This window comes from Ornithorhynchus anatinus, chromosome 9 (genome assembly GCF_004115215.2).
Source record: "Ornithorhynchus anatinus isolate Pmale09 chromosome 9, mOrnAna1.pri.v4, whole genome shotgun sequence".
In the NCBI taxonomy this organism is placed as follows: Eukaryota; Metazoa; Chordata; class Mammalia; order Monotremata; family Ornithorhynchidae; genus Ornithorhynchus; species Ornithorhynchus anatinus.
Genome location: NC_041736.1, coordinates 51,942,007 through 51,969,441, shown reverse-complemented (window position 1 = coordinate 51,969,441; position 27,435 = coordinate 51,942,007). Strand labels below are relative to the sequence as shown.

Sequence of the window (27,435 nt, the reverse complement as noted above, 5' to 3'; positions counted from 1 at the left end):
TTTCAATACAGCAACCACCTTGGTATTGCTAGATGAGTAATGTGCCTGCCTAAAGAGTTCACTTCTAGGCCCTGTCCTAGCCATGTGCTTGGCCTCTGACAAATTCAGCTATACAGCAAGGCAGGGAAACACATGAACACATTTGTCCTCTGGGTGATTATCGTTTGTTTACAGTTATGAAAACAACTCCGAGGAGCTCCCGGCTTCCCCTTCCACGGGACCTGAAAAACACAGGACCGCTTCGGGAATCACTTTCTGCCGAAAACTTCATTTCGGAAGATGCGGAGTGGGTGGAAGGCGCTGCGGTCGACCCCAGACCGACCAAATGAAAAGCCCACCATTGTGCTGGTGCGTGCCGTTCTCACAGGCACAGTTTCTGCTGCTTTCTGCTGAAATCTTTGGCTGCTCAAGCCACACCCCTCGGCTTGGCACGCTGCAGATGCTGCGCCTGGCTCCCTCAGCAGGACCCTGTCTTTGAGAGTCCTACCGCAGAAAGGAAGTGAAAGGCTTTGGCCAGCAGCTGTTCCTGCCGCTTATTCTCTGTCATTCACAGAGCGAGGGTGGGGGGTGAAGGGGGAAGGCTGAGAAGGAGGGGGATGTTCGGGAGGCAGCAACTTGTTTCCTTTGTTGAGGTGCAGAGTGTATGTGACTGTGTATGGTCCCTATCTATCCGTCCTTTAGACTGACTTTTCTCAAACCCCACCGTCTCATTTGAAAGTCCCTGAAAGTTTCTATTTCTTTCTAATAGGAGGAACGTATCACCTCTCTTGAGCGTTAGAATCATCAGGTCCAAAAATAGGTTTTCGGCACCAACCAAAGAGTGTATTCTTGCCGCAATGTTTCAGTGAAAACTTGGGTGGAGAACTTCGTTAGGATCTTGCACCTGCAACTGCTGACTTCCAAATATATGAAATTATGATTTGAAAAAATTGTACATTCTGAAATGGACATGTGTTTGTTTTAAAAGGAGGATATATATACACACACACACTCATATATGGGTGAGAGTGTGTGTGTATGTGTGTGTGCATATACTTACATGTATATACATATATGTGTGTATGTATGTATACTATATACACACATTCAAAGCCACTGGATGGGCTGCATTTTAAACATGAAAATCTGTTGCTCAACTTTCTTTTTGTCATAACATTCAGATTTCTGAAGAACAGCACAATGATTTTTCATGTTTGTTTTGACCCTCCCACTGTTACCAACACAACCGAATTACAACCATTCAGTTTTAACTGTTGACTTTGGCAACGGAATATCTTAGGTTTATAAATGCTCTTAGTGGTAAAATGAACAATAGAAGACAGTCTTTGGAATGGTCTGGTTATGAGGAGAGCCAGCTGTTAATAAATTTAAGTTACAACAGCTTAATTTCTGAAGCAGAATAGGAACTTCAACTATCTTTTCAGTCAAGACAGCGTTTACAGGTTTTTTTACCATGGTTGGTATTTACCACGACTATTTCGAAAAAGAACTCCTCTCATTGAAGGGTACTTTAGGAGATTCCTTACAGGAAATCCAACATTTATCATGACTGAATGCATTAGTGATTTATTAGCCCCCTTAGCAAAATATGAAGTACATAAAGTTGCTCACAGCTAAACTTTTTGGGAAATGGACATTGTCATTAAAACTCATACATGTATGAGAAAGAAATATTCTTTTAAAAGTACTACTCTCTGTGGTTACAAAAAGGACACCAAAAACAGCTAGAAGCATAATAATTTCAGGCTCAATTGGCTTTAGCTGGGCTAAGTAAAACTTGAACAATCAGTATAACCATGTCAGAAATGCCCAATACAAATAAGCAAATTAGAAAGTCAAATACTGTCCGCTCGACTCTGTTAAGTTTTGACTGGGTTCCAATCCCTTTTCAAAGGACTCTAGAATTTAAAAAGAAAAGGATTTCAACAATGAAATGGCGGAAAGGTTGATTCAGAAGTACAATTCAGGATTCAAATATCCTTTTACACTTAAATCCCTTCACTACTACATCTGAAGCTATCAAGAATTGCTCTATTATTTCTGTCACTGACCAATCTACTTTTTTGCACTGGGTCCTCTAAAGTGAAGCCAAAGATTATCAAAACCAATGATAGGCTTTCAACAGCTCAGTCAGTTGAAAATCTCTGAAGTTGCATTGCTATCACTAGTGCATGGGCTGACGTCAGACTGTTGTTTACAGGAGATGGGATGCTGCCAATTTCCACTGAGCTGAAGACAGCAGAGTCCAGCCTCTTTTGGCTGAATACGAGCAAGAAAAAACTCCCGTCAGTGAGAGTGTGGACGGTGTGTACGAGAATGGAAAAACGGTCTTGGAGTCTAGTAGCAGACACACACACACAAATAGATCGAAAAGCACTCAATCTTCAGGAGGGCACCAACAAGCAAAACAAAACTCACCAAAAATCCAATTTCACTTTCCTTACTAGGCACAGAGCAAAAACTAGGTCCCCCTCATGGAATAGAACCTTGGTCTTTAATCAACCCTATTTTATAATCATCTTCTTAAAAACAGTGAGTAGCAAGCGTTAATTAATATGGAGAGCAGGGAAAGTAACTTGCAACTCTGTTATACTGTATTCTCCCCAAGTGCTTAGTTCAGTGCTCGGCACCCTGTACATGCTCAATAAATATGATTGATACGTAAATTCACAAATCGTGAAGCATTAGTAAAAAGCAAATGTGCGTTTCAATCTATAAAATGTAGGCCGTGCCAGCTCTACATGAAGAACCCAAATTTTATGGAAACTACTTGATTTTCAAAGTGGCTGGAGTTGCTTCCTCTTACAAGATCAGGAAATACTCATAGCAATATTAGCACACTCAAACTGAAATCACTATTGGGAGACATTCTGTTAAAATTTATTACTGGTAAAGGAAAAACAAAAGCAAAGCATTTGGCTTATTAACATTTGCTCATTCGTGATATTTCCTGAAAGAGAGCAACGGTTAAAACAAATTTGGAAGAAAAAAGAGAATAGGGAATATAATCAGCACATTCATTCTTATACTAGCCATCCTTACAGAGATGGTATTTAATCAATTGTATTTATCAAGTGCTTACTGTGTGCAGAACTCTGTACTGAGCATTTGGGAGAGTGCAATGCAACTGAGTTGGTAGACACACAATGAGCCTTTAAGATAGGAGTAATATGGACAATGATCATGTTTGTAATTGACACTGGAGTTTTAGTCCAAACTGTCAATCTGATGAAAACTTGAATATTCCTTCATTCATTCAATTGTATTTATTGAGCGCTTACTGTGTGCACAGCACTGTACTAAGCCCTCGGAATGTACAATTCGGCAGCAGATAGAGACAATCCCTGCCTAACAGCGGGCTCAGAGTCTAAAAAGGGGAGACAGCAAAACAAAATAAGTAGCTAGGCATCAATACCATCAAAATAGATAAATAGAATCATAGATATATGATTAATAAAACAGAAAATAGAAAATCCATTTTCTGAGTATTCATTCATTTGGCTTCCCATTCATCTCCCATTTCTGTGCTCTCAATTTAAATTAATTTCTTCCCTAGACGATAAGTGGCTGGGGGGAAAGAGAATATACTCACATCAGTTGTTTTTGCTACTTGTTAGTTCTGAAAATGGAACTGAGGGGAGGAGGAGATTAGAATCCTGACAACAATGACATTTTTGAGGGATTTTCTGCATCTTGCTTTTTCTTCTTAGGGTTCTTTCCAGATAACAGATACTTAAAAGTTGATTCAAAGTTGTGCATCAAATATGTGGTTTTGGCTAAGTAAACAAAGCATCTCACTTGTAGGCTTTCAATTGACCCAGAAATGGGTGAGGCAATACCCTCACTATTTCTCAGTCAGTAAAATATTCTTGAAGCTTTCCCTCTCTGAAAGGCAACATCTCACCTAGTGGAGAGAGAATGTAACAGGGAATCAGGAGACTTGGCTCTTCCACTTGCCTGCTTGGTGTCCTTGTGCAAGATACCTAACCTCTCTGTGCCCATTAACGGTTCACTTAGACTATGAGTCCAGATTGGGGCAGGGATTGTGTCCATTCTGGTCCTCTTGTATCTACCCCAGCACTTAGCACGGAGCTTGGCACGTAGTTAGAATTGAATAAATCAAACTTATTATTAATTTCCCTTACTACTATATCCACTGGCATAGCGGTGCATGTAACTTCTTGTTTGTGCATCAGTCTGCAGGGGAGCGATGGTGATTAGAAGTAATCACTAAAACTACCTGCTACATTTTCCAAATCTGGCTGAAATGAAACCCTGTGTGTGTTCCATCTTATTTTAACTTTCATAATGTGGAGGAATGGGGATAGTGCATTGGTTTTCTTGATTTATTTAGGAAAATGCGGTCAAAATGGCTCCAATATGTCCTTTTTTTAAAGCACCTTTTCCTTTAAGTTTCTCAAAGAACCTGGTTTAAGTTTCTCAAAGTTCTCAAAGAACTTTACTCATTAATAAAATAGAGTAATAAATAATATATACAAATATACATAAGTGCTGTGGGGAGGAAAAGGGCAGAGAGAAAGTGAGGGCTCAGTCTGGGAAGGCCTCCTGGAGGAGTTGAGCAACTAGGTACAGGGAAATGTGAGATTTTTTCTTCACCTAGAATCATGTGAAAAAGTGGAGGACCTTTGGCTTGAGTAATATAAACAACAGCTCCGAGCAAGTGGCCATGGATTTAGTTCCTAAGTGAGCAACTGATTTACTGTGCCTATAGGTGAGTTACTTAACCAGGGATGCCAAACATTTATAAATTCACAGACAGTCCATTAAAAACGTGCTAAACTTGGTCATGTCTATAGAGCCCACAAAAACATTTCCACATCTGTAAATCCTGATGCCCACCACACTGAGGGAGGGGCAAGAGGAATCCTGGGGCCTCATCCCTGCTGCTCTTTGTAAAGTGGCGGCTGCCTGGATGAGGAGTTTGTCCTGAATCTGGCCGGCGGCTCCCATGGGAACGGCGGTCCCTGCTCCCCTCAACCCCTCTTACCCCCGAACTCTAGCTCTTTGAACCTTTGGATCTGTCACTAAAAGAGTTGGAAAGTCAGTCACTTTTATTCATGTCTGTAAAAGCGATCTTCAGCAGCTGGCAACCCTGCTCTCCCTGTACTGTACTTTATTTTTCACAGGTGTAAGTGACTATCATTTGCAGTTTCCCAACTGGCAGCATAGACCTAGGAGTCAGAAGACCTGGATTCTAATCCTGCCTCCGCCATCTACCTGCTGTGTTATCTTGGGCAAGTTACTTAACTTCTCAGTGCCTCAGTTCCCTCATCCGCAAAATGGGGACTCAATACCTAGTCTCTCTTCTACTTAGAGTGTGAGCCCCATGAGGCACCTCATTATTTTGTGTAATAATAGTAATGATGGTATTTGTTATGCATTTACTATGTGTCAAGCACTTTTCTAAGCACTGGGGTAGATACAAGGAAATCAGGTTGTCCCACATGGGGCTCACAGTCTTAATTCCTATTTTACAGATGAGGTAACTGAGGCACAGAGAAGTTAAGTGACTTGCCCAAAGTCACACAGCTGACTGGTGGAGCCAGAATTAGGACCCACAACCTCTGACTCCCAAGCCTGTGCTCTTTCCACTAAGCCACACTGCTTCTCTACCCCAGTTTGTAACTACCCCAGTGCTTAATGAAGCACTTGGCATATAGTAAGCACTTAATAAATATTACAATTATTACGAGAGTATTACAATTATTACCAGAGTACTGAAATCAATGATAAGATAATGGGCCATATCATGTGATGTCATTTCATAGGAAAAGTGAAGAAATGGGTGACATGGACTGTGGAATTTGGGTCCAAGCCTGCCAGGTTCTTTGAGAAACTTAAAGGAAAAGGTGCTTTAAAAAAAGGACATATTGGAGCCATTTTGACCGCATTTTCCTAAATAAATCAAGAAAACCAATGCACTATCCCCATTCCTCCACATTATGAAAGTTAAAATAAGATGGAACACACACAGGGTTTCATTTCAGCCAGATTTGGAAAATGTAGCAGGTAGTTTTAGTGATTACTTCTAATCACCATCGCTCCCCTGCAGACTGATGCACAAACAAGAAGTTACATGCACCGCTATGCCAGTGGATATAGTAGTAAGGGAAATTAATAATAAGTTTGATTTATTCAATTCTAACTACGTGCCAAGCTCCGTGCTAAGTGCTGGGGTAGATACAAGAGGACCAGAATGGACACAATCCCTGCCCCAATCTGGACTCATAGTCTAAGTGAACCGTTAATGGGCACAGAGAGGTTAGGTATCTTGCACAAGGACACCAAGCAGGCAAGTGGAAGAGCCAAGTCTCCTGATTCCCTGTTACATTCTCTCTCCACTAGGTGAGATGTTGCCTTTCAGAGAGGGAAAGCTTCAAGAATATTTTACTGACTGAGAAATAGTGAGGGTATTGCCTCACCCATTTCTGGGTCAATTGAAAGCCTACAAGTGAGATGCTTTGTTTACTTAGCCAAAACCACATATTTGATGCACAACTTTGAATCAACTTTTAAGTATCTGTTATCTGGAAAGAACCCTAAGAAGAAAAAGCAAGATGCAGAAAATCCCTCAAAAATGTCATTGTTGTCAGGATTCTAATCTCCTCCTCCCCTCAGTTCCATTTTCAGAACTAACAAGTAGCAAAAACAACTGATGTGAGTATATTCTCTTTCCCCCCAGCCACTTATCGTCTAGGGAAGAAATTAATTTAAATTGAGAGCACAGAAATGGGAGATGAATGGGAAGCCAAATGAATGAATACTCAGAAAATGGATTGATCGACCCTAGAATTATGAAAAGATAGAAGTCCTGATCCAAGGCATCGTCCAACAAACTGGGAGGAAACACGGACAGGGAAAGCTGCAGATTCTGACCTCCGTTGTTAAACAACCCTTGACTTGCTACATTGAAGACACCCAAAGTTACTCAGTAAAAAGTTTGACAGGAAAGGTGAAATATGCTCACGTATTATAGAGACTTCTTCCACTATTGCTCTCCAGGAATGAGCAACAAACTGGTGAAAACAAACAAAAAAAATCAGATCTCGGCCTACTGACTCCCCCAGCCAACTGAATAATGTAGCCATAGCCTAAGATTCAGTACGAGGAGTCAAAGAATGGGGGAGAAATCCTTCACCCAGAAAGTACATTTCCCTGATAAAAGTACAGCTCAATTTTTTTGTTCCACTGAATGATTTTGCTGATATCCATACCAGTGTCTCCTCTTGGAAAGGCTATGGGTCAATATTCTGAAGCATTCAAGTTTGTGTTCTCTATAGATCTTGGGCAAATGATTGGGAAACTACTCAATCTTAGTAGTTTACAGATAGAAGAGTTTGAATACAGAAACACTAATTTTCACATTTATTACTTAAAATCTCTCACCCTTTTTAGGGTTGTTAGATTTCAGTTTGAGAATAAGGTACATTGGCTGCAGTCCAGCTTCACTGGTTTGCCAATCTTACGGAGAAGTGGGACTCATGTCATTCAAATACAAGCTCAGTAGTAATGCAGGCCTTCCTGACAGATCTTTCCAGGAAATATGACAAGGCAATAAAGGATAATCCCATATATACTGGATATTTGGCAACTCTACACCATTTCCCCTTTCTTGAACTCCTCCAGCATGCTGTCCCCATTGGCAATCTCGCTTTCTCTGTCATCTCTCTCCTTGACCCATTAAAATCTGACCCATTAAAATCCCTTCCCTCCAGTGAGGCAACTCTCACTATATCTCTTTCAAACACCCAATGGTCTCTTCATTTTTATCCTTTTTCTGATCTTGTTGCCTTTGGCCCTGCTGAACATTCTCTCTTCCTTGACACTCTCTTATGCATAGGTTGTCAAGACACAATTCTATCTTGATTCTTTAAGCTTTTACTATGTGTCAAGCACTGTTTTAAGCCCTGGGGTAGATACAAATTAATCAGGTCAGAACACAGTCATTCCCTTGTCCCACATGGAGCTCAAAGTCTATGCAGGAGGGAGAACAAGTATTGAATCCCCATTCTGCATATGAGGGCAAGTGACGCACAGAAAAGTTATGTGATTTGACCAAGGCCACACAGGAGGCAAGTGGCAAAGCTGGCATTAGAGCCCAGGTCCTCTGATTCCCAGGCCCACACGGTTTCCACTTGGCCACACTCCTTCCCAACTTCAAGATCAGTAACAGAAGCAGCAAGGCTCAGTGGAAAGAGCATGGGCTTTGGTGTCAGAGGTCATGGGTTCGAATCCCAGATCTGCCATTTGTCAGCTGTGTGACTGTGGGCAAGTCACTTAATTTCTCTGTGCCTCAGTTACCTCATCTGTAAAATGGGGATTAAGGCTGCGAGTCCCACGTGGGACGACCTGATTCCCCTGTGTCTACCCGTGCTTAGAGCAGCACTCTGCACATAGCAAGCGCTTAACAAATACCAACATTATTATTATTATTAATAATAATAAAAACCATATATAATTGATGTTCATGATTTTGTTTTTATATTCCATTAGACTGTTCTTTGAGTCCTTTTATACACCCTCAGTACTTGTATGGAGTATTGTGTGAAGTAGGTGCTAAATAAATACCATCATTATAAGAGAGTAAAAGAGCTGCATTAAGGTTATGTCAAAAATCAGTCCCCTTCACTCTTCGCTCCCCAAATACAGAGACTATGCCCTCGGGCCTGTCTACCAGTGAAGATAATCAGCTACATAACAGGAGCCAAAAGTCAGAGTGGGATCTAATTTTCATGCCATTACTTGTGCCCTTAAAGAAATGAAATACATTTTTTTTTGGTCTTGCCTTTTTTAGGATGTAGCCTTTACATGAACAGAGTATCAGTCATGGGCAGTCCGGTTCCTCTTGGGCATTTGGTAAACAATGAATAAAATTATGTACTTCTGCTTAATATGTTACACCCTGCTAAATTTCCTGTGAGCAGCACTTTACCACTACAAGATCCCTTATCTACAATTCTCCCCTCATTGAGTCCTAACCCAACAGCCATCGATTTTCATTTGAATATTTTACTTTCCCTAGGAGAGAAGCATTTGTTTTGAGTTGTTCACATCATCCTCTAAATTTGAAAAACAATCATTTTAAATATTAAATGTTTTTATAACACGATGGAGCTTCTCACCAAGAATGATGGGCAAGTTTCAAAGGAGACTTGAGGGCCAATAATCTAGGCAAAAAATTTATGATAGGGATGGTGCGTTGGGTATGCTCCCTGAGGGTAGGGATGGTGTCTGTCTATTCTAGTGTCTTCTCCCAAGGACTTAGGAGAGCGCTCTCCAGCCAGTAGGTACACAAAAAATTCCACTGGTTGACTGCAGCACTATCTTCCTTCTCTCTTTCCTGCCAGACATGTTCCTGCTAGGGCATAGGGCGCAACAAGCCACGAACTCTGATAAATGCACACCAGATTTTTGTGTACAGACCCAAAGAGAGACAAGAAATCGCAGCACAGTGCCAATGCTACACTGCCAGCTGTGTGGCTTTTGCCGGTTCTGTAAGCCAGCTATTTTTCAGGAGTCTTATGGCACCTGCCCACCACATGAGGTGCCCTAGGTAGTTTTTCGTTTGTTAGTTTGTTTTCAGTTGATAACCTCTGCCTTCAGCACTGATGGCCTAGCCCTGAGAGGCAAAACAAACTGCTCTAATCAACCTTGGGACCCTCATGCTGGCAGAGAATAGACTGGCTGGACCGACCTTACACGCTGAGCTGCCACGCCGTCACTGTGGTAAGAATCCTTAGTAATGAGGCAGAAAAAGACCTGGCATGGGAGCCTTACAGCTCTCCACTGCTCTCTCAGAACTGTCACCTAAGCTCTTTTTTCCCAATATCTCAGGTGTATCTTGAAATTGTATGTCTTGGAATTGGACATTCCTAGCGCTTAGTACAGTGCTCTGCACTCAGTGAGCACTCAATAAATGCGATTGAATGAAGTGTCAAACAACAGACGTGAATGACTTGTAAAAGCACTGTCAGGAGGCAAACTGAAACGGAGATTTAAAAGCAAAAATTAAACCCGTCCCACACTGCTCTGTTACTCGATGGCCTGGTGAAAGACTGGAAAATTAACCCAAACGAATAGACCTAGTGATCATAACTTTAGGTTAACTGTACAGATTTCTATGCCATTTTCTGTAGTTTGCAGGCATAGTAAACTCGCAACCCGCAAGTCGCCGACAGACCCTCTGCTCCCCTCCCCCAAACTCTGCTACCCGCAGGACAGCTGGCCGCAGCAGGGAGCAACAGGAGGGAGTTTAGGTTTTCTCTCTATATTGGGAAGTTAGGTTCTTGCTCCGGGCTGAAGGGGCTGCTGTGGTCATCAGCATTCCCTGGAGTGTCCAGGCCCCTAAGGGCCACTCTTTGGGCTATCCCCTTGGACTGGACACTTGGGAGAGAGAAGAGGTGAAAGCTGCACAGAGCCAGGTTGCTTGGTAGGCCTGGGGGAGGGGCATGCAGCCTCCAGCTCTCTGCTGCTATGACAGAGAGGGAAATAGCATGTTTGTAAGTATATATGTGTGTGTCTGTCTGTCTTTTTCTTCTGTCCCTCTGACTCTCTCATCTATGAATCTTTCTCTCTCTTTCCTGCCTAGTCCCCCTCCTATTCTTGGATAGCTATAGTTTGACATGCTTAATATATTGCTTTTAACATCAAAGGAAAGCCAGGTCTGATTCCATGTAGGACAGTCAATTTTGGTTTAAATTCTTTTCTCTTGAAAGAGACTTTTTTTCTGTCTTTCAATGGAAGGAAGACTGGGAGAGCAAAAATTATGGAATTAAAGATAGGGGATAATAGCCTTTCAGTTACGCCACCCACATAACTTCTGTTTTATGAGGAAAAGGGAATCTTGTCAATCTTTTCCTTCAAGAACCATTAAGACTGTCAACTTGCTCTGCAAGGCACTTCAAAATAACAATTTAGCCAAGGTCAGCAAGAGCCAGTCAGACTCTCTACTGCCATAACTTCACCCCTTTCTTGTAACTTAAGTAAACTGTTGCGCTCACAGTAAAATTTAAAATTACAGAATTTCAGATCTAGTCTTGAAAGTTACAAGAAAAAATCACCATTTTCTCTCTAATGAAATTTCAATTTATTTCATAGCCATAATCAGTGCTCCTCTCATTACAGTTCCCTGCAATAACTCCCCTTTCAGAGAACTTCACTTTGTGATATATGAGAAAGAGTAACACATGCTTAACTAGTTCCATTTTTAAAAAACAGGCCTCCAGTTGAAACAAATCATTCCAACAGTAGTTCTGAATTATGGATGGAACCATTCAAAAATCTCAGGACATGATATTCTTCAATATGCATGGTGCTTAATACCTTCAAATAGGAATTACTCAGGCTGATGGATCTATCATTAGTGGTAGGTTAAAAAAAAAAGAGAAAGAAAACTATCAAAAATGGAACAAGGCAGGGTCTAGCTCTTGAGTCTAGGTTCTGCCAAATTGGATGAGGCACCAGAATCTACAGTCCTCTTTCAATGTCTTGCTCCTTAGGCTGGCAGAACCTGCCAGAAGAGAGAAAGAAAGAGAGAGAAACACACTCTAACTACCCTTTGGTGTTCAAACGCAACACTGCAGACAGTGATATTTCATCCCTCTGTGGTCTGTGGCCTAAGAAAGTCTCTTTTGCACTGTACACACACAAAGATATTGGGGAACCTATTCTAGATTCTATATTAGGTCAGAAAGAATTAGACTTTCACAAAGCCACAATGGAGTTCTTTCTCTTTTAACTGAGGCTTACAGGTGTTTTAGGACTGCTTAAGGGAGGGGTGGGGAAGGTGGGGTGGCTGGGGGGGAGGAAAGTAGGTCGGCTTTACTTCATGTGCTTTCTAAAGTGCATGGCCTTCCTGGCTCATCCATATGGAAAACATAATAATGAGAAACAGTTTCTTCAGAGTGGGTGAGATAGGGCTTCAGACTGTCACTCTGAGAAAGAATTGTAGGTAGATGAGAAAGAATTTGTTTCAAATTATGTAGGAACACTCTAGCAAATAAACTGTTGTGGGGTTAGCATGGATCCTCCCAAAGTATCAAGTGCTTAATATATTGTGAATGCTTCTCATGGCTTCGTTTAATCTGACCAAATAAAATGCCATATATCCAAATTGGTTGTTTTATTTGCTTAGGTTCTATAGTGATATCTGACAGCCTTACTGTCCTCACCATTTTTTTTATGTCTGTGTATAACTAGGAGGTACTTTACAAAAACACTTTGCTCACAATTAACTCAGAATCTTGAAAGATAAGAAAAATTCACAGTGTGATATAATGGTTTTCCCTAGACTGAAATAAAGTGCAGTGGTTTGAAGGTCAATAAATTTTTCAGAGTTCAATGTATGACATAGGCAAAATGAGGTCAAAAAGGAGACTGAAAGAGAAAGAAGCAGAAAGGCATAAACAGCAAAGGAAAGGAAAATACACATTATCCTATCAAGATATTTACTGACCGCCTACTCTGTGTAGAATCCTGCACTAAGTGCTTTGGAGAGTACAACAGAGTCCTAAGATATGATCCCTGCCCTCAGTTTGCAATCCAGTGAGGGAGACAGACCCCAGACAATTTTCCTGTGTGGAACAAGAACTGTGTCTGACCTGATTATTTTCTATCTATTTTAGTGTTTACTATAAAGTAAGCTTGGTGCTTGGTGTATAGTAAGCACTTAACACAATAATTGCTTCATATTATTTATAACAATGATATCAATAGCAATTACAGATAGGAGAGAAGAGAATGGACAGATGAATATATGAATGAGCTTAAATAAATCAATGATATTTACTGAACGCTTACTGTACAGAGAGGCTTGTACTAAGCGCTGGGGAGAGTGCACCACAACAGAGGTGGTTGATACATTCCTTGTCCACCAGGAGCTTATAGTCTGGGAGAGGGGGAACACAAACATTAAAAAAAATTATGGATATATACTTAAGTTTTGGCGGGCAGGGGTGGGGTGAATCGAGGGTGCTTAAAGGGTACAGACCCAAATAGTTAAGTAGGCAAGACTACATGTACAAAAGTGCTATAGGTGGTTTATGAGTTCATAAGGGCTGAAGTGGTAGCTTGGAAGGTTTGACTTGAGAAGAAAAATCAATGTGGGAGAGGAGGAATTAATTCATTTGATAGTATTTATCAAGCACTGTACTAGACAGCTGGGAGAGTACAAAGAAAAGTAAAGACATAATCCCTGCCACCAATGAGCTTACAGTTTTGTGGTGGCGGGAGATGGGCAGCCCCAGACTTTATGTATTCAATTGGTGGGGTGGGGGGCGGGGGTGGGTGGAAATACAAACTAAACCAGTATAAGCAAAAATACATAAGTGCATATTCACATAAGTCCTCAGAGTGGCTATTGGAATGACATGACCAGGAGAAAGTCAGCTTTCAGTCTCAATTCTCTGGAACTGAATAATTGCTACTGCCCCTGAAAAGTGAAAAACGTTTAGGCTGACTGCTTAGGTAGACATCACTCCAAAACCAGTGAGTCTAAATTAGTATTTTGTGGCCCTGAAAATGACCAAATTACATCCCGGGGTGGGGGGAGGCCGTATAGGGCAGTGTGGAGGTTTCTTGAGTCCCCACACAATTTGAAAAGACATCAAGGAGAAAATAAAATCAACAAGAGAGAGACTGAAAGCTTCTCTGGTCTGTAAACTCCTAGCAGGAATGAATCACACCTACCAACTCTTTCTGTATTGTAAGCTCCCAATCCTTTAGTACAGTTGTGCACACACTAAGTACGCACTAAATATCACTGATTTATTGAAACATACTACTTTAAATTAACTGAGTGACTGGAAATCTGGAATATTTCTTCTTGCCAGCACCCCAATTTTAAAGTTATTTGAAAGATATAATGATTTTACAGTTCATCTTTCAGTTTTTGATAAAAACAAATTTCATGCAAATAAGAAGGGACAGAAATCAACATATGAAGTCACTGCTGGTGCTGAATCCCCACCTTAAAGATGAAGAAACTGATATCCAGAGAAGTTAAATGACTTATGCAAGGTCAAAGAGCAGGCAAGTGGCAGAGCCTGGATCAGAAGCCATGTCCTCTGACTCCCAAGTCTATACTGGATTACAAACAGCAGATTAGATGTACGAGTAAAAGGAAAATACAGAAAAGTAATGACATAATGTAGAAAACACTGTATATAAAGTGAGTATATGTCAGCAAGAACTCTGACTAATTAGGAAATTTATATTTAAGAATTAATGTATTTCAACCTATTTTGATAGTTAAATGACATTATAAATTGGTAGTTTAGATTAGACTGTAAACCCGTCAAACAGCAGGGACTGTCTCTATCTGTTGCCGACTTGTTCATTCCAAGCGCTTAGTACAGTGCTCTGCACATAGTAAGCGCTCAATAAATACTATTGAATGAATACTATTGAATGAATAGTTAAATATTTTTTTCATATAGGAACTTCACACCTCAGGGAATTAAGTTATGGAATGCAACACATGCTGTTTAGAATTTCTCATTTTTCTAGACTACAGAATATTGATATATACAGCTACATCTAGCTATATAGCTATACAGCTCTCCCTCAATGGGCACAAATTTCCCTTACAGAGATTCACAATTAAATAGGGATACTGGAGCAGGAAAAATGACTGTGCAGAGGAGGCAATGTGAACAAACATGGTTTCTTCGAATTAGTGACCTCAAGAAGCACGTATGTGCTGGTAACCCTTTCAACTGCAGATAAGGGAAAGCCGAATCTATTAGTCCTAGAAGGCTTGATGCTTTGGGATCACAGGTTCTTTCTAATAAAAGTCTAATACAACAAAAGGATTTGGGATTCCTGTGAATTCTGTTCCAATAGGAATATACCTGGGATCCTTTTTTTTTCCCAATAACAGAGGCTAAATTCTAGGCAGTTCATTTGCATAATGTACCACCATTGATTTCACTGTCCTTTTAAAGGCCTCCTGACCTCCCATTAGGCACCAGAGAGCCACAGTTCATTTCTAAAATGCATGCAGAATACCAAGGGACTAAGCTCACTGTTACCAATGGTCAGGGGGCTACTGGGCACCTGGCATGCCAGCTGCCAAACAGCAGCAAGATACCTGCACCGTGCCTGGATCGGCACAGGCTGGACACCCTGGGTTCTAGTCCCCGTTCTGCCACTTGTCTGCTGTGTGATCTTGGGCAAGTCACTTAACTTCTCCATGCCTCAGCTCATCACTAAAATGGGGATTAAGACTGGGAGCCAGGGATGGATAGGGACTGTGTCCAACTTGTAACCACCCCAGTGCTTAGTACAGTGCCTTGCACCCAGTAAGTGCTTAACAAATACCACAATTATTATCACCTCTGAAACTGTCCAAGAAGAAAGTTTTCTCATATCAGCATTCATTCAATTTTATTTACTGAGCGCTTACTGTGTGCAGAGCACTGTACAACAATAAACAGACATATTCCCTGCCTACAATGAGCTTACAGTCTAGCATCAAAACAAGGATCCAAGGCAGAGGAATCAGTACTGTTTACATCATCAGAAAAGGAATTTCCTTTGAGAAAGTGTTCCCAGGTGTTTCCGCACACTATCAGCTAAAGAAAGGAAGAATTTGTTCACCATGAGGGACTCTTGGATGGGTCCAAAACTAACAGGAGGAGTTTGAGAAGTATTTGAGAGTTGGGATTTGTTTACCTAGAAAATGCACAAGCTTTTGCTTGCAAAGGTGGGCAACTATCAGCTTATACTGGGATGGCCCATCCTGGCATCAATCAAATTTATTAAATACTTACTGTGTGCTGAGCACTGGGAGAGTACAATGTAACTGAGCTGGCAGGCGCATTCCTTGGCCACAATGAGTTTACAGTCTAGAGAGGGAGACAGACATTAATATAAATAAAAAATTGTGTATATGTACATAAGTGCTGTGGGGCTGATGGAGGGGTGAATACAGGATGAAAATCCAAGTGCAAGGGCAATGCAGAAGGGAGTGGGAGAGGTATGAGGGGCCAGTGGGGTGTTGTAATAAAGAGGATTTGTCATGAGCCCAAGATCCTGGTGTGTGGTCCCATCAGTGATGGGATAGTCCTGTTACCCATGCAGCTCACTCACTCTCTCTTTGTCTCATTCCTATTAGATAAACAGCTTCTTGTAATAGGCAAGGAATCAGTTACTTCCTCAGTTGTGTTATAAAAAGTTATGTGGAGCCCTGGGAAGACTGAGTTACCAAGTTTCATTGGTAACTCGCATAGTTCACTGGTGACACAAAGATAAACATTTTGGAGAAGGGGGCCTATAACTAAGCAACTGTTTCGAAATTTCAAAACGAATATTATTAATTTTCCCATTTGGAGTCATAAGAAATTTGCTTCCATCACGCAACTGGTTATCTGGAGCATTTTCTACTCGCAAAATGAGACAGTTCCGTAAACGTTTGATTTTTTTTTTAAATTTCATACAATACCCACTTTATGGATGTAATGAAGGGGGATTTTTTTTAACCATGAAATGGTCTTTAAAAAGCTGCTCCCTGCAAACTTTTGGTTTTATTAAATACAGGTTTAAAGCCCTGTTAAACTTCATATTATTAAGCAATCAGGTTCTTGGCTCACCAGAACATGGCTTAAATGGTTCGAGACATGTTGCTTAAAATTCAGAGCATTCTGGTGAATACACGAATAAGGGTTCTCGTACTTTTTCCAAAGTCAGCAACTTCACTTTCTGAGGCAAGTTTTTAAGATGTCACAACTAATTTGATACAGTAATGAAACTTACAATAATACATCCTAAAATCCTAAAGGCTAAGTATTTATTCTGCCTTTTTAAAGTGCTTTTAAAAAAAAATTACTACATAGTTTATCATTTAACTTTTCCATTTAGGATGGGCCTTATTATTCTGTTTCCTCCCTATTCCCTTACCATTATATGATGATATGGATTAGGGTTTCAAAGAGGGTTCGAGGTTAACAATAGCAGATCTGAGGTTGGAACTCCAAAACTTGGTTACCTCATCAACCCACAAATATATACTGTATAAGTTGTTTTGTCCCTAAAAGCTGTCAATGAATCCACTTTCCTATCAGCAGGAGATGCAGATTTTTGAAATATGAAAATAAAAAGGAGCATGTATTACTAATCCCGCAGATATCATTCCTAAACGATCCACTCCTCCCCTCCCCTATGTCTCATTTGGAATCACGATTTTTCACTTGGGCACACCAGGCCCCCTCCCCTCCGCCCCCCTCTCACCCCCCCTCATATGTAGCACCTCAGTACATACACCTCAGTGATTCACAAAAGGAGAGACAAAGGAAGAAGCAGATATGAGTTCTGGGACACAATGTGAGTTGAGGATGTGTCATCTAAAAAATAAATGACCTTCAACCAAGGCTTTGCTGATGCACACAAACCTACAGCCACCCAAACACACATATTCACCCAAAAGCCAAAGAATTAAGGAGCAGCATGGCTTAGTGGATAGAGCACAGGCCTGGGAGTCAGAAGGACCTGGGTTCTAATCCTGGCTCTGCCACTTGTCTGTTGCATGACCTGGGTAAGTCACTTCACTTCTCAGTGCCTCGGTTATCTCATCTGCAAAATGAGGATTAATACTATGAGCCCCATGTGGGATGTGGACTGTGTCCAAGCTGATTAGTTTGTCTCCAACCCAGCGTTTAGAACAGTGCCTTATAACCTAGTAAGCACTTAATACCATAAAAAAATCAAGTATGAATTATGGATATTAGATAGGACAGCTTTTCATGTGAAGCAATTTTGATTATTTTAAAAAAGACCATATGCACTTACCTGAAGGGAATACCTTTCTGTAAGTGTTTTACCCTGTAGTCTGTAAATTCCTGTGGGCAGGGAACATATCTGCCAACTCTGTTATACTGTACATTGTCAAGTGCTTAGTACAGTGCTCTGCATATAGTACGCGCTCAATAAATATGATTAAAATGCAGTACAACCAGAGAAATGGTTAGAATTTTTTCATTTAATAGTAATACATACAAAATAGTCAGCATTTATTCATTTATTTACAATGATTTATGAGTCATATTAAGTGTAAATCAGAAGACTAAACTTTGAATTAATCATACTAGAAATTCCATTTAATTACATAGTCTTCATTGGTCTACCCATATTGGCAATGTTCATAACTTTGTGTCAACCAACCTGTTGTAATGGGTTCCCTTAAGTGCTCAGTAGAGTACTCTGCACACAGGAAGTGCTCAATTAATACCACTGATTGATTGTCTACAAGGTCAATACTGGGCTTTTGACAGTTTACCAAAAAGTTGGTTAAATCGACACATCCCAAATGTCCATAATAATGATGATCATCATCATAATAGTACTTGCAAAGTGTTTATTGTCCCAAGCACTAAACACTGGGCTAGACACGAAACAATCAGGTTGGACATAGTCCCTTTTCCAGTTGGGGCTCAAAGACTAGTCAGGAGGGAGACCAGCTATTTAATCTCTATTTTACAGGTGAGGAAACTGAGGTACAGAGGAGCTATATGACTTGTCCAAGGTCACATAGCGGACAAGCAGCAGAGCTGGGATTAGAGCCTAGTCCTCAGACTCCCAGGCATGTGTTCTTTCTGCTAGGCCACACTGCTTCTTTTGAAATACCAATTTACAAATATTCCAGGTGCCAAAACAAATTCAAAATTTTACAATTTCTCTAAATTCCATTATCAGTCAACAAATGTACCTAAATGGGCCCAGCCCCTTGAAACAAGCTGTATGCCTCCATTAATTTTCTTGCACAGGTTCACAGTTGCTATTTCCAAGGGGAAACTCTTGGTGATAATGCAGAGCCCATTTATCTACGCAGAGCTACAGCAAGGGTGGGGTCTTGGTGGAAAACTCACAGTACCTGCAACACCATCGATACCTTCAATTGAGTGCCTAGTGAAGAATATCATAGAAAGCGCCTGGGTAACATACGACAGAAGCCAGAGATGTGGCCCCAGTCCTCGCAGAGCTTATGCTCTAGCAGCAGAAATGCAGGGCCTTGGTTTCGGGCCACAAATCTGTGACTTTCCATCGCTGTCATCACTATCAGTTTCCAGAAATAGAATATGCAGTCCTAGAAATGCAGTCCTCTTCCCATGCAATGTTAGTAGCACACGGTCCTCCCTCTTGCCTGGAACTCTCGCCCCCTTCATTGCTGACAGGCTACCACTCTCATCTTTAAAACCCTTCTCAAATCGTATCTTTTTAAATGGTATTTGTTAAGCGCTTACTATGGGCCAAAGTCTGTTCTCAGTGCCGGGGAAGATACAAGTTAATCAGGCTGCATATGTTCTCCGGCTCATATGTGGCTCACAGTCTAAGTAGCAGGGAGCACAGGCACTGAATCCCCATTCTGCAATCGAGGAAACTGAGGAAGAGAAAAGTTAAGTGACTTGACCAAGGTCACACAGCAGGCAAGTGATGGAGAAAGCCAGTGTTTTACCCGCTAGGACTCATCTTCCCTAGGATGGTCCTCCTTGACTACGCTTTCATCTTCTTACTCTTCTCTTCCTCCCATATCACTTGAGCACCTGAGCAGCGTGGCTCAGTGGAAGCAGCGTGGCTCAGTGGAAAGAGCCTGGGCTTCTGAGTCAGAGGTCATGAGTTTGACTTCTGGCTCTGCCACTTGTCAGCTGTGTGACTGTGGGCAAGTCACTTCACTTCTCTGTGCCTCAGTTACCTCATCTGTAAAATGGGGATTAACTGTGAGCCTCACATGGGACAACCTGATTACCCTGTATCTACCCCAGCGCTTAGAACAGTGCTCTGCACATAGTAAGCGCTTAACAAATACCAACATTATTATTATTATTACCTAAGTACTTAAGTTCATACTCAAGTACTTTGATACCCCACCATCACCCCCTCAGAATTTATGTACATATCTTATACTCTGTTACTTCCTCTACAGTAATTTATTTTAACATCTGCCCTCCACAATCCCCCATTAGACTGTAAACTCCTTGACAGCTGGGATTGTGTGTACGCATTCTAGTTTCCTTTCCCAAGTACTTAGTACAGTGCTCTGCACACAGTCAGCACTGAAAGCGCATCGATAGATTAAAGGTGCTTGGAAAGTAGAAGTGTCCCTCCATTCTCTTGTCCTGCTCTCCGCTCCACAGACTTCTGGCAATTGCTGTGTACTTGGTTATGTCAAACTAGGACAAAGGGAAAATTGACAATCATCTAATTAATTTGATCAATGTATTCAGTTAACTTAGAGAATTCATTCCCAAAATGGATTTTTTGGGGAGGGTTCTGAATGATTTAGTCTGATTGTTTACACTGAGATCCAATTTACTGGATAATTGCCAAATCTTTATACTTCTCTGTGCTGTGTAAGGGTGGCCTATATCATATGAGCTGGGCTGCTAGACACTTCTGAGTAAATCAAGCAATTAGGCAGTTGCTGCTTTAGTAAAACCTCATTAATTCTGACCACACTAATCTGGAATTTATGATAACTTAGGGTACTTACCACCGCTTTCACAATTTATCCTCTCTCCTACTGCAAAAGGAAGGCAGGTTTTGATGTTGGAAAGGAAGCTTTTGGTCTACACTGTGGTTAACAAATCCCCAGTTGAGTACAAGCCTCTTGAATAGAAGGAGAATTCAGTCAGTTCTGCCAGAACGTGGGGGTTGCATTCCTGAAGAACCTTGCATTCACTGAAACTTGCATTTTAATACTCATGCCAGTATGACACCACAGCCAGGGACTACATACGCCCACTGCATCCCCTTCCTCTCCCCCAACTCCTTTCTCAACCCTCAACAATCCAGTTTCAGCCTCCTTCACTCCTCGAGTCAGCTCTACCAAGGTCATCAATTATCTCCTCATCAAATCTAACAACTCTACACTGTCCTTATCCTCTTCGACCTCTTGGGTCGCATCTTAGGGACTGTGGATGGTTCCCCTCTTCCTTAAACACTATTTGACCTTGGTTAACCTGGTCCTCTTACTTTTCTGGCCGATCCTTCTCAGTGTCTTTCACTGGTTCCTCTTCAGCCTCCCTAATTGGAATCCCCTGGCTTTGTTCTGGTTTTCCTCTCTTCTCAATGTGCACGCTCTCATCTGCTTCCACTGTTTTACCATCTCTATGCCAATGACTTCCAAATATACCTCTCTAGCCCTGACCTCTCATTTCCTCTTGCCTTCAGGATATCTACACAGTCATGTCTCACAAGCTCAGTATGCCCAAAACTGATCTCATCTCGCCTCCCAAATCCTCTCCTCCACCTAACTTTCCTAACCAACACCACATCCTCTTGGTCTCTCAGATGGTAACTTTTGACATTATCCTTGATCATCATCATTGGTATTTATTGAGTGCTGGCTATAAGTACAGCACTGTACTAAGCACTTGGGAGAGTGCAGTGCAACAGAGTAGGCAGACACGTCCCCACCCACAAGGAGTTTACAGACTAGATGCTTTCCTCTCTTTCAACCCCCGCATTTCAGTCTTAAATCTTTCTCTACATTGACCTTTCCTCTCCAGTTTGTATCAGAGTGTTAGGGTACTGAGTAAGGAGAGAGCCTGGGGGTATTGGGAAGGAAGAAATGGCAAGATTTGGCAGTTAACTGAATGTGAGGGTTGAAGGAAAGTGAGGAATTAAGGATGATATGATGCTGGGAAGCAGCATGGCTAGGGAAAACAGCAGAGGCGGCCTGGGAGTCAGAAGAGCTGGGTTCTAATCTCAGCTCTGCCACTTGTCTGCTGTGTGACTTGGGTAAGCCACTTAGCTTCTATGGGCCTCAGTTACCTTGTCTGTAAAATGGGGATTAAGACTGTGAGCCCCATGGGGGACATGGACTGTTTCCAACCTGAATTACTTGTTTCTACCTCAGTGTTCAGTACAGTACCTGGCACATAGTAAGTGCTTAACAAATACCACTAAGAAAGCAAAGTTGCATGCTTCGAGGACAGGGAGGGTGGTCGTGTTTTTGACTGAGATAGGAGAGTTAGGTGGAGGGCCAGATTAGAGAGAAGTGAGGAATTTGGTTTCACATGTGTTAAAATTGAGATGCTGACAGGGTTCAGGTTAGATGTGAAATCAGGGCTGGGGTAGATTTGAATCACTCACCTACAGGTGGTAGTTGAAGCTATTTGAGCAGAGTAAAGGGTACAGAACAGAGCTTTGCAAGGCTTGCACATTTAAGGAATGAGGCAGAAGAGGAGCTGGTGAATGAAATTGAGAAGGAGCGGTCAGAAAGATAGGAGAACGATGTTAGTACCACATCAAGAAAACAGAGGCCTGATAGTGTTTCAAGGAGGAGGAAGTAGTCCACAGGGTCAAAACCAGCCTTACGGTCAAGGAGGACTCAGAGTAGAGCCCATTAGATCTGGCTGTAAAGAGGTCACTGGTGACCTCAGAAGCAAAGGTGTTGAAAGCCTGATTGTTAAGGGTCAAAGAGAGACTTGGTGGAATGGAAATTAAAGCAGCAGGTGTAAACTTCTCATTCCAGGAGCCTGGATAGGAATGAGAAAGTAGGAAGATGGGGCGATGAGTTTGAGAAAACCTTTTAAGCATGGGGAATCGTAAGCATGTTTGAAGACAGAAGGGAAGGAGCTATCAGAGAATGAGAGGTTGAAGACAGCAGTGAGGGAGTAGAGAATAACAGAGGCAAGAGCTTTTAGGAGATGAGAGGGAATTAGGGTCACTGGTGCATGTACAGAGGGTGGCAAAGTGGCTTAAAGATGAGGAGGTAGTGGAGTGGTGATGGAGAAACTGAAGCAAAGTCTCGCCCGATGGTTTCAATGTTGCCAAAAGGTAGTGGGCAAGGTCATCGGGGGTTAAGGGGAAGGCGGTTGGCACACTGGAGATCAGGGGGTTGAAAGTTTTATCTCCCCAACTGCCACTTCATCACTTCTGCACCACCTAAGCACTTAAGTACTTACATAACATGTACCTATCAAATACACTCTTCTACTTCCTCCTGCCTGCGAATTTTTTTAGCATCTGTTTGAAGGTCTCATCTGCTATACAATAAGCTCCTTGTGGGCAAGATTCACGTATACTAATTCTGTTGTACTCTCCCAAATGCTTGAGACAGTGCTCTGCACACTGGAGGCCCTCAGATAAAATTGGTTGAAAGATTTTCTTACAACACAGCACTGCATTGTATCCAGACTAACACGCAATGGTGGAAGAAGGGTCCCTACTTCCCAGTAGTATTTTAGTCAAAACGTGCAATGTTTGCACTTGTACAATATATGGTGCTATACAATATGCTAGTATAATAGTACAATATGTTGTACTCTCCCAAACATGTAGAACAGTGCTCTGCAAACATTAAACTCTCAATAAATATGATTGATTAATGAAAATCTGTCTTGGCAGAACTGAATCTAAAGGCATATTTAAAAAGGCAGCCTAGTAAAGACAAGAAGAAGCACGTGTGGACACACAAATGCAGCAACCTATCTGAATCAACTAAGTTTTAAAAAATACTTCTACAATTCAGATTTTTCACTGATTCAGGCTGAATCCTCCCCTACCTTTAATCCAACCTGAAAAGTTTCTACAACTCTCAACTATTAACTATTTTTTTGGGCCTCAGACTTCATTCTTAATGCTACATGAACATTCTACAGGCTCACAACCTTCCCAATGACAGTGGGGCAGGACTGACTTTGTGATTCTTGTCCCCACTCTTTCTAAGCCTTCCTATTTTAATAGTTATGAAGCATACCTATTTTTATGGGTGAATTTCTCTGTGCACACAGTAGAGTCTAGATAAATATATTGATTGATGAAATCATGCTGTATTAGGACAAAAAATGTTAAGCAATAGGCAGCATCCATTAACTGTCTTTTTTTTTTTTTTACAAAGAACAATAACATTTGTCTCAGTACGCACATTATAAGACTGTTGAACAGCAGCATGGCGTAGTGGATCGAGCATGGGCCGGGGAGTCAGAAGGTCATGGGTTCTAAATCCGGCCCTGCCTCTTGTCTGCTGGGTGACCTTGAGCAAATCACTGCACTTCTCTGGGCCTCAGTTACCTCATCTGTAAAATGGGGATTGAGACCGAGAGCCCCACTGGGACAAGGGACTGTGTCCAACCCCATTTGCCTATATCCACCTCAATGCTTAGTACAGTGCCTAGCACATAGTAAGCGCTTAACAAATACCATAATTATTATAATTATTATTTTTTCCTTACGAATTGAAAGAGTACAGTGTTGGCTTTCACCTTCAATCCTTTGAAAAATTATTAGCTACCTCCACTTATCTCAAAGCATTTACTGATTTTTTGGATATATTTACCATGATTAATGAAATCAACTGACAGTATCACTACAATACACAATATAGACACACAAAATCTAATTTGTGCAATTAAAAAATATAACACATTTTATATTTATATTGGTAGTAGGAAATTTACTAGTCAAAGAAGAAATCATACAAGGAAACTGACGTAATGGTAGCAAAGACTATTTTACCTTTTACCTGTTCCTGAGCATTTTACCCATTTCCAGAAAGTTAAAAATACATCTCTCATAAACTAACCCAAAGTATAACTTCATTTTCTCCATAAGCATTCTTTATGTAGAAAAGTTGTCACTAGAAAGGCAAGATTATGAACACTCCAGATAATGCTAACCTCCCACAATATCAGATCTAACTTAGGCATCAACTCAAAAAGAGACTGTCACAATAAAAATAGCTCTTTAACACCACATTTCATTACCAAACTTTCCAGAAATTCAAAGGGATTCAGTACAAATGTAGAGAATCTTTCAGCACATCTCCCACAATGTCCAATGGAAAAGATATTTGATTTCCTTATTTCACCGGCAGTGTAATCATCAACTGAAAAAATCTTAGTAGTATTTCCCTAGTGTTCAAAAATAAATTAATTTTTGAGAAATTTCACCAAGGTCCTTCCAAATTCTTGTTAAAAAGCAGTCAAGCGGCATAGCAGACAATATGTTCAAGAATGTATTTAGGCAGATAGAAATGGAAAAATGTTTTGATGCTTTTGGGATATGAAAGAAAACTGTATAATTAGGTATGTTACTTTTAAATGGGCTGATGTGTTCAAACAGGAGCACTTTAAAAAGTTTTCTGGTTTATGTACAATAGCAATTTAACATCTTTGCCATTTTAAACCTTTCCTATTTCCAAATATCAACTGCTTCATTTGATTTCCTCTGCTTAGACTGTGAGCCCGTCATTAGTCAGGGATTGTCTCTATCTGTTGCCGAATTGTACATTCCAAGTGCTTAGTCCAGTGCTCTGCACATGGTAAGCGCTCAATACATACTACTGAATGAATGAATGGATTTCAGGCATGTTCCAAGGTGCATTTATCAATTTGGTTAATACAACTGTTGATCAGAAGTCATTTTGAAAGAAAAGCGGTTGCGGATTGACAGGTTTTTTCAATACGCTTTCTGATTCAACTGCCCGAACGAAAGAATAAAGACTATATTCCTAGCACTGGAATCAACTTAATTAAACTAAATCATTTTAACTATCAAAGCGAGGACGACCCAGATCGGATGAAGTGTTCTGAACTTTAACACTTCAAATCTACCTTTGTTTTTTCCCCAATTTCAATTTCGTAGACCACTAGTCCCTAACTTCATGTAAGCTAAAAAAAAAAAGCCTGAGAAAGCATTAGCAGAAAGATACTTTTGCAACTTGTACTTTCATCTCGCACTTCCTTTAGGTATATGTGACTAAATACGCATAATGGCCTAACACAGATGGAGCACACCAACTTTAGACCACTAACAAGAGAAAGTCAGTTAAATTCCTTTGACATAACTTTAAACAAAACCATGCAGATCCAGCTTGAGCGAATGGAAAAGAGCAGAGCTGAGGCTAAAAACCCAGGCTAACTGTCCATCCATAACTTCCTCCACCGTGCCTCACGCCTGGGAAAGCTGAAAAATTCAGAATGTGTTGCAATACCTAAGGACGCCAGGATGAGGTAAAGATGAAGTGTCAGAACAGGTTTCCATCTACCTTTCTTGATTTCCAACAGGTTCAAGTCGGAAAGATTTTGGCTTTAAAACTGGATCGATTAAAACAAAAGAACAAAAAAACCGCCCAAGGCAAGAAAACGCAAAATTCAATCCTGCGACCGTGTGCCTTTCAGGCAGGGATCGGTTGTTTTCCGTTGCTCTGCGAAACCGATTTTTTCACGAGGAAAAGGTCTGATGTTTCGGCTTAACTGTTTGTGAATAAAAGTTGCACCTCGGATTGGGAGAGAACTCGTCCCTGGCCATTCGCAAAGGAAACGAAGGATCGGACGACACAAGGCTCATTAGCTGATGCTCAGGAAAGCAGAGCTGCGAAAGCCAACCTGTGTGTTTTATTAATATTAATACCATTAACAATGGGGCAGGGACTGTCTCTCTCTGTTGCCGATTTGCCCATTCCAAGCGCTCAGTACAGTGCTCTGCACATAGTAAGCGCTCGATCAATACTATGGAATTTATCGAATTTGGCTCTGCGGGGTCGGAGTGGGGCAAACCCGGGAATTTCGCCAGGTTGATGGCTGGGGAAATTGACGAGGGATGGGAGAGCAAAGGAAGGAGCAAGAGTTGCACCTTCGATCCACGCCTGGCAGGGCAGCTCCGACCCGCCCTAAGAGGGAACCACTTACATTTCCAAAACCAGAGGCCACGCTCTGCTACTCACCCTTTTCAGAAGAACTCGACGGACCCAGTTCCAGCTCCAAATCTGAAGGGATGGGGAGGGGGGAGGACGGGGCTGGGGGGAGGATGGCGAGTTTGGGGGAGAGGGGAAAATAAAGTAAGAGGGGAGGCTAGGAGGAAAAAAAGCAAAAAGGAGGGAGGGTGGGAAGAGAAAGCCCAAAGAAACCGCCCCCCCCCCCAGAAGGGTGGAAATGAAAATGAGGATGATGATGAGGGGGATAAATAAATCATGAAAAAGGAGGACTTTAATCGGACAGGACTGGAGGGGAGGCTTTTGCTCTATCCCATCCCTTTGCAGTCCCCAAGCAGAGGAGGAGGTTGGCTGAGGGGGAAGTGGCCGCGGCTGCTCATGAGGCGGAGGATGTGACACTGGGACCGGCGCAGACGGACAGCCATGGATCTGAGGGAGGCAAGGAGCGGCTGAGGCGGCTGAGGCAGCGGGCGACGGCGGCAGCACCGCCCGCTCCACTAGCACAAGACATTTAATTGGATTGATGGGTTGTGCAGTGACTCACAGACTTTACCGAGGCGCCCGGCGATCCCCGCCCAGCTGGACGGGGACGGGGGAGCTGAGGGCGGGGGGGGCGGGGGGGGGAAGAAAGCGGAGGTTGGCCGCTTTGGGGGGGGGCAGCGAGGAGGGGGAGGGAGGGCGGGGCTGGGAGCGGAGCCGCCCAATGGGAAAGCGCGCCTGGAAGACGGACGGACACCGCGGCCAATAGGCACGGGGTTCCCTGC

The 27,435-nt window shown here is 41.8% G+C and overlaps 1 protein-coding gene across 1 annotated transcript in view; it reads right to left on the bottom strand.

The window, feature by feature from the left end:
• SERTAD2 (SERTA domain containing 2) overlaps positions 1-26,754 on the bottom strand; it is a 115,090-nt gene extending 88,336 nt beyond the window's left edge. Inside the window, exon 1 of the mRNA XM_029072117.2 lies at positions 26,684-26,754. The gene's annotated coding sequence lies outside the window, so the exon portion shown is untranslated. The remainder of the gene's footprint in view (positions 1-26,683) is intronic.
• Between the last annotated feature and the right edge of the window lie 681 nt (positions 26,755-27,435).